Source organism: Papaver somniferum, chromosome 5 (assembly GCF_003573695.1).
Source record: "Papaver somniferum cultivar HN1 chromosome 5, ASM357369v1, whole genome shotgun sequence".
NCBI classification, from domain to species: domain Eukaryota; kingdom Viridiplantae; phylum Streptophyta; class Magnoliopsida; order Ranunculales; family Papaveraceae; genus Papaver; species Papaver somniferum.
In genome coordinates, this window is record NC_039362.1 from 158,971,797 (window position 1) to 158,979,420 (window position 7,624).

Here is a 7,624-nt window from a genome sequence, read left to right on the forward strand (position 1 = left end):
AGAAAAAAAAAAGAAAAGACCCGCTACACATCTGGTCATAACCCTAACAATCAATTTGTTTTCATTTTTTTTTAGACCCGCTACACAGCTGGTCATGATTTGCAAGGAATTTCCTAGAAAAAAAAATAAAGTAAAAAAGTTAACCTCTCCTCCACACTTAAACATCACATTGTCCTCAATGTAATTGAGTCATCCAACGCAAATATTAAGATGGGAAATGCAAAAAGTAAACCAAAATAAAATAAAATAAAATAAATATACCTACTGGAATGTACAGAAATGGATCCCCGAAAATTAACAGCCTGAAAATTTGGGGATCAACCCAAAATACAGTATTTACAAACGACAGCTTCACAATTATGCTATGAAAATATGGTGACATTGAAACTGTCTGAAATAGAGGATTACCCCCAAACCTAGTTGTTACTTCACATGGATGTGATTATAGAACAAAATATGGGGATAGTATTGAGACTAGGGAAAATATCAATTGGTTCATGCACGATATCAGGAATAGGCAAGTCCTCTGGGTACTTAGATGCAAAGTAATCCAATAACACTTTAGAAGCACACAATTCTAACCCTAAATTAGCAACTTTTGGAAGTCTAGGGGTCTAGAAACAACCTCTAAGTTGGGTGAATTATCTTGTGGGATGGATTCATCTACGGAATTAGGCAAATCATCTACACAATCATCCACATGGTCATCTACAAATTCTGTCTGGAACAGAGAGTCAATACAATACTGATCATCATCGTTAAATAATCTTTGGCATTCCAGAATTCTCTATCTTTGTTCCAAACTAAGTGGTGTGTATTTGTAATACTTCTCATATATCATTAGCGGGATTCTTCACTTGCCTCATGTGGAGAAGAAACTCCATACCGTTGCCTATGCTTATATTCAGGAAGCGTCATCTCAGATGAGGTTTCCTGATAATTTGACTTTCTAAGCTTATATTCCGCCAGCGTCATCTTAGGTGACGTCTCCCCAGAAGAAGTCACCATCCTCAAAATGTCCCTGAAAAGAAATACAAAAATAAACGCATAAAAAGGGAAAAAATCTAAAATAAAATAAAAATACTGTACAAAAAATAAAATAAAAAAATAAACCTAAAAAATTAATCTAAAAACAAATCCGCGTCGGCGGCGCCAAAATGATGTGATTTTTCAAGTTGTTGTAGTAATAAGATTCGAACTCTAAGACTTGTGAAGATTAAATTTAAAGGTTTAAATAAAATAATAAATAAAAGAGAGATTTACTGGGAATAGGATTCCACCGAATTCATAACACGAGGTTCAATTAATTATTCTCCACAATTATCGCTCAATAAATAAAGTAACACCGACTCTTATTTTTGCCAAGGTAGATTCTCAAAATATTAGTTATAAATCGTAAGCATGGGACATCAAACATCTAAGCAAGCATGACCCATCAAATAAAATGATAACTAATTAATCAAAATCGTAATTCTAATTTTAATTAGTGCAAAAGTCAAATAAAGAATAAAATAAATTCACCCATTTATGATATTCAGCTTCCTCCGTCGACCCAGTGTAGGGGTCTAGCTTCTCATGATAAAAACACACTCAAAAATATAATTCATAGATCAAATGGTGTTTTTATTAAAGAAAACTAATAATACAATGATCTGCAGCGCTGGGAGATCGTTACAGAAATCACCGTTACAAAAGTTGTTGCAAATTCAAATTAAGCGTGCCAAATTGACTGTTACGAGTACTGTTTATAAACGACAGTTCTCTGCGACGGTCAATGGACGTCAACTGTTCTTCTACTTCTTCTTCTTCTTCTTCTTATTATTATTATTATTATTATTCTCTACAGCAGCAGAGATATCTGCTCTGCAACCCTCTGTTCTTTTCCCCTATCACTCGATACTCCTTTCTGTGACCCCGAACACCTATTTATATTCCAACAGCACCCAAATATCTCGAGTTTAATGCGAATAATCCTTTCTTTAATCATTATTCTCTACTGCCATTAGAGAAGATAACTTCCCTTTTTTTCTTCTATGCTTTTAATTCTCACGCATCTTTGAAAGGCTACATACTCCAATATGCTGCTATAATCATCTCAGACCGTGTAAACATTTTGCAGACACATGCCAGTTTCCAAGGATATCCAAATATTCTGAGAATATTTCTTCTTTCTTTTATGCAATTCTGAGCTGTAAAAATCTTCCAAACTCTCTCAAGATTCGGTAGATTCAATTCTCACGGTAATATATCTTCCCAACACCCAAGTACTCCCCGTAAACAACTCCAGAAAATCAAACAGAATATCAAGAAGTTATTACTTTTCCTGTTTATGAGTATTACGTGAAATCTTCTCTTTTAACTCGTATACCTTCCCTGTTTGGATGAAACAGGGCCTTCTCAACTAAATCCAACGAAAAGATCTTAATAAATCTCAGCCAGAATCAAGTTAGAGAATCTCGCAGTAACCAAAACTTTCAGCTGATTATATTCCCGCCAAAATTCTTTCAAACCGTGAATAAGATGGAGTACTCCTTAACCAGACCAGGGTTGTGAATAGAAAAGGAGGTTCCCCTTAGTAATTGAGTGCCCCTTATCCAAAGTGGGATTCCGCTTAGCAAATGCCCTCCGGGGTGCCTTTAACAACTTTTCGAGCCAATTCTCCACAAGAGCTTGTTCTTCCAAAAACAATTAAAACAAGTTTATTAGTGATAAAATGAGTCCCAACTAATATATTTATGGCTGAAAATGTGTCACACTTGCGTGCTCATCAATATATTGAAATCATCCCACTTGAAACAAACAATTGTCTTAAATTTCTTTTTCAAAACTAAATTTGAATCAGCTCATTAACTTTAAAAGTTCTGTTGTAAGAAGGAAGGTTACTTATATCAATAGAATCCCCCGAAGGACCATTACCAATCCAAAAATAATAGCAGAAATTTTAACCACGCAAATAACTAACTGCAAATTGTATAATTTATTATAACTACCTATAATACTTTTTCTCACCAATTCTTTTCTACAGCTAGGAAGTTCTGATTTTCAAAAGAACAACTAGATCATTGTTAACGTGTATAGGAGGAGCAAGCAAATTAGATGGGTTTAAGGGCTCCCTACCTTAATACATGTAACTAGTAACACAAAATCGATAAACTTATCTTAATGTGGTGTAGATGTATATCACAGTATTTATAGCAAACTTAAATGTTTTATCCATAGTAGTTCGTGTTTCATATAATAAAGTGTGTGATATATTACCAACTATCCTGGAAGAAAGGTCATCAACCATGGTTCCTACCCATGTATGACCTCAAGTAAAATTAAAGCTCATGCAAAGATTTATGTCCTAGTTACAGAACATCTTAGGACAAGGTAGTTCCCCTTGGCTCCTTCAAAAATTCGGTACTGTAAGACTGCGTTGATCAATGCAGTCAGCCAAATTACATATAGTGAGGCAGTCTATGTCTCCAAATACTAAATCAAGATTAACCAAAAACTGGCCCTGACAATAAGATTTTCAGCTGAAAAAAGATAGTACAAGGCAGGGACAACAAAAAAAATTCGAAACACTCTTCACTGAATTCGCCTACAAAAAGATTCTACAACTTCAATAGACTAGACTTTTCACTGGATTCTTTAAGCATGACTCCCTAGACTAAATGATCATACACAAGCTCAGTATTGGGTAATAAGTAGTTCTGAATCTCTCAAGCTAAATCTTGTTAGTGTTAGGTAAATTGACAACATTGTGCAGCCTAAGACATTATACAAAAGCCAGTTCCTAGCTATAAAATTCTACTAGACTGCAAAACATTTAACATCACATAACTATATTCAGTACTTTGTTCAAGCAATATATTAACTTCAATTCCACTTAAAACAAACATGCTCACTTAATCAGCCTTTATACAAGAGTTAGACAACGAACTATGAATCAGATAGCTAGACAAATTAACTAGTTCACTTGAAGCTAAGATTATACCCCTAATTTTATGAATCAAAGAACTCACTAGATGTTTGTTATCAACTAAATAAATAAGTTGAAAACAGTGTCACTGTCACATTATCGACATACATTGTGGATAAGTTAGAATAATAATTGGGCATACATAAAAATCCCCATAGGTTATCTAACTAGGGCATAAAGGGACATGATGGAATTACAAAGGACTCAGCGAAAATCAAAAATCTGGGGCATAAAAACTATACCCGAGTAGTTTTACTACTACCAGTTTTAGCAAAAAAAATCAAAGTCTGATCATTCTTCAAAACCTGCAATAAAAACTCATTTTTCTATTGCCAAACAAGAACTGACTATTTGATTGATTTTCAATCTAGAGCTATCAGCTCTCTCTCATCCTCTCTCGATCTCTTCAAAATGAACCCTAATCTCTCGACATAAGTAGACTAACAACATAAATTCAACATGTATGGTTCTCCCTAGTCAACGAATTTGTCCTATTATGATATCAAAAGTCGTACTTGCTTTAGTATAATAATAATTAATCGAAAAAATATAACACAAATAAACCCTAATTAATAATATCGTTGAAAATTTGTTAACAGAGTCTAACAAATGAAAGATGAATGATGTTCGAACACATTATAGATAACATTTTGCTCGATAAGTACTACAAAAAAAAATCTTAATTTGTTTCTAAATTTCACATCTTTTTAGATTCTTCTCTTCATGAGATTCCCCTTCAATAGTTCGACTTTCCAAAGCTTCTGATTCTGAAATTGCATATGAAACATTAAGTAGAATCATTATTAACAGTAAGACAATCATGACTATCATTATTACTAATAAAAAATAATTTTCTTGAATCTTGAACTTACTACTCGAAAGTTAAAAAAAGTCACCGGAAAAATCTTCTTCCTTAAAGGATTTATTCTCTCTAAGATTTTGCATGTTCTTCTGAATATGTGTTTCGCCACTTTTCCTAGCCACTTTCTTGCTTCTGTTATGGTGATAAACTTTAGTAAAAGATACATCTTTGTGGTAATACCCCATTCTAGCAAGAAAATAATCATCATATGATGATGAAGAGTCTGATTCTTGAACATTGGTATTTCCTGTGTTAAAGGATCACATTTATCATTAACAATTTCATGAATATGTTAACATTAAAAGATAAACATTTAAAGATTCAAGAAATTGATTTACCACCATCATGACTATCCCTAGCAACTGGAAGACAAGTATTCTCAAGTTCAATATTAGAATTAACGCCTACAATATCAAAATTGTTAAAATTAAAACGTATTACTTCAAGATCAAGATAAAACTAACAGATTCAAGAGATGGATTTGTACCTTCCTCCGAAGCATGATCAATAATTAGATCAATTTCAATATCTGAATCAACGCCTAAAACACTGAATTAATAGCATTATACTTCAAGATTAATACTTTTCAAGATCAAGATTCAAAAAATTATTAACATCAACATTACCTTGATGTATTTGATGAACTGATATCTCAGCCACGTGATGAATTAGATCATAATTATGATCTTGAGATTGATCAAACTAATTCAAACGAGTTGTTTCATCATCATTGAGCCTGTCAATGTGTTTCCAATAGCTAAGTTTTATAAGACCGTGGATTTAGGTAATATTAGTTGTGCTACTCTAAACCTAAAATAACTGAAATTAATATATGCATATGTCATGTTAATTTCTTTATTAATTACTCTAGTTTTTACGCTAAAAGGTTTTACAATTTATTCATTAAGAAAAACACTACACAAGCCCACTTATGTCCCAGTGGATCATCTACAACACAAAACCATCCCATTTAGATGAAGTCTTTTGGACAATTTAAGTCTCTTCTGGAAAATCGGGAAGGTGCGAGAGAAATAAAACTTAGATAAACATTATATCTCGCCAAAAAAGTTAAGAAACGAACAGTATCAACAAACAAACAAAAAAAGTGTACCAATGCAATATAACTTAAAAGACTAAAAAGTCTTTGTAAGCATTTTAAAAGGCTTTTGAAACCATGATAAACATGATAATAGTCAAATGTAAAAATAAAATAATTGTTTTTCAAATATACCGTACAAATAAGAGAACTATCTCTAGTTTTGAGACGGAAAAAGAAAAAAAATTCAATCCAGTATACGAACAATATACATGCACTAAAATAACTGAAATGTGGGAAGCTATTTCACCCACCTACATATGTTACCTGTCATTTTTGAGAGCTACCTAAAAATAATTTGGGGTTACTAATAAAAGAAAATAAGGTCACTAAGAAGCAATATCAACACAACTCATATCCACTTTTTTTTGTAATGTCTAATCTACCCATGATTAGTTAGTGTTAACATTGGTCAATTAGTCAGTTAATTTTGATTATATTAATGTTAGAAAAAAAAATTCATAGTATTAAAAAGAAATAAAGAGTGTGTTAGAGTATAAGAATATGTAGTTTGGGAAAACTAGGTTTACCAAAAATAAGTAACAAAAATGGATGAGTATGAAGAAGAAGGTGGGAACCATCATGAAGAGTATCATGTTGAAGGTTCAATAAAGATTAGAGATGATGATTGAGTGCATTCACTGCCATTAATAACATCTCAGAAACGATAGAGTACGTTATCTACAATTATAATCTTCTGCTAAAAGAAGCACAATCGATAGTCTCATGATGTTCATTATCCATCGATTGTACAATCGGTAGTCTCATGATGTTCATTATCTACTGATTGTGATAGTAGCTCCAAATATGATTTTTTCCATAACTAATAAAATTTTGAATTTATCTATTTCATAATCGGTAGTTTCGTGATGTTCATTATCTACAGATTGTATAATCGATAGCTTCATGATGTTCATTATCTATCGATTGCGATAGTAGCCCCAAATATAAATTTAGTAAAACTCGTAAAATATCGAATTTCTCCACTTTCGCAATCGATAGCTTCGTGATGTTCATTATCTATAGATTGTGATAGTAGCCTCAAATATCATTTTTTTCAAAACTAATGAAATTTTAAATTTCTCTATTTTCACAATCGGCAGTTTCATGATGCTCACTATCGACCTGTTGTACAATCAGTAGTTTCGTGATGTTCATTATCTATCGTTTGTGAAAGTAGCCCCAAACACAAATTTAGAAAAATTCATAAAAATTCAAATTTCTCTACTTTCACAATCGATAATTCAGTGATGTTCATTATCTACCGATTGTGCTAATAGCCTCAAATATAGTTTTTCAAAATTAATTAAATTTCTAATTTAGTATTTTCACAATCAGTAGTTTCGTGATGTTGAATAAATTCCATGTTTAGTGAATGACATTAGTAATTTAGGGGTGTTCTCACCAAATTTTGGGTCATACGAAAAGTCAAACTTTTCATGCCCATGGGCGTGAATAGACTGAACCGATCTTGACTTATGTTGAGAGTCTTGGTAGAATCGATCCTTACCTATATTGGGATATTTGGTAGAACTGATCCTAGCTATTATTGGGAGTGTTGGTAGAACCGATCCTTACCTATATTGGGATGCATGGTAGAACCGATCCTAGCTATTGTTGGGAGTCATGGTACAACCGATCCCTACCTATATTTGGAGACTTGGTAAAACCGATCTTAACCTATGTTATGAGTCATGGT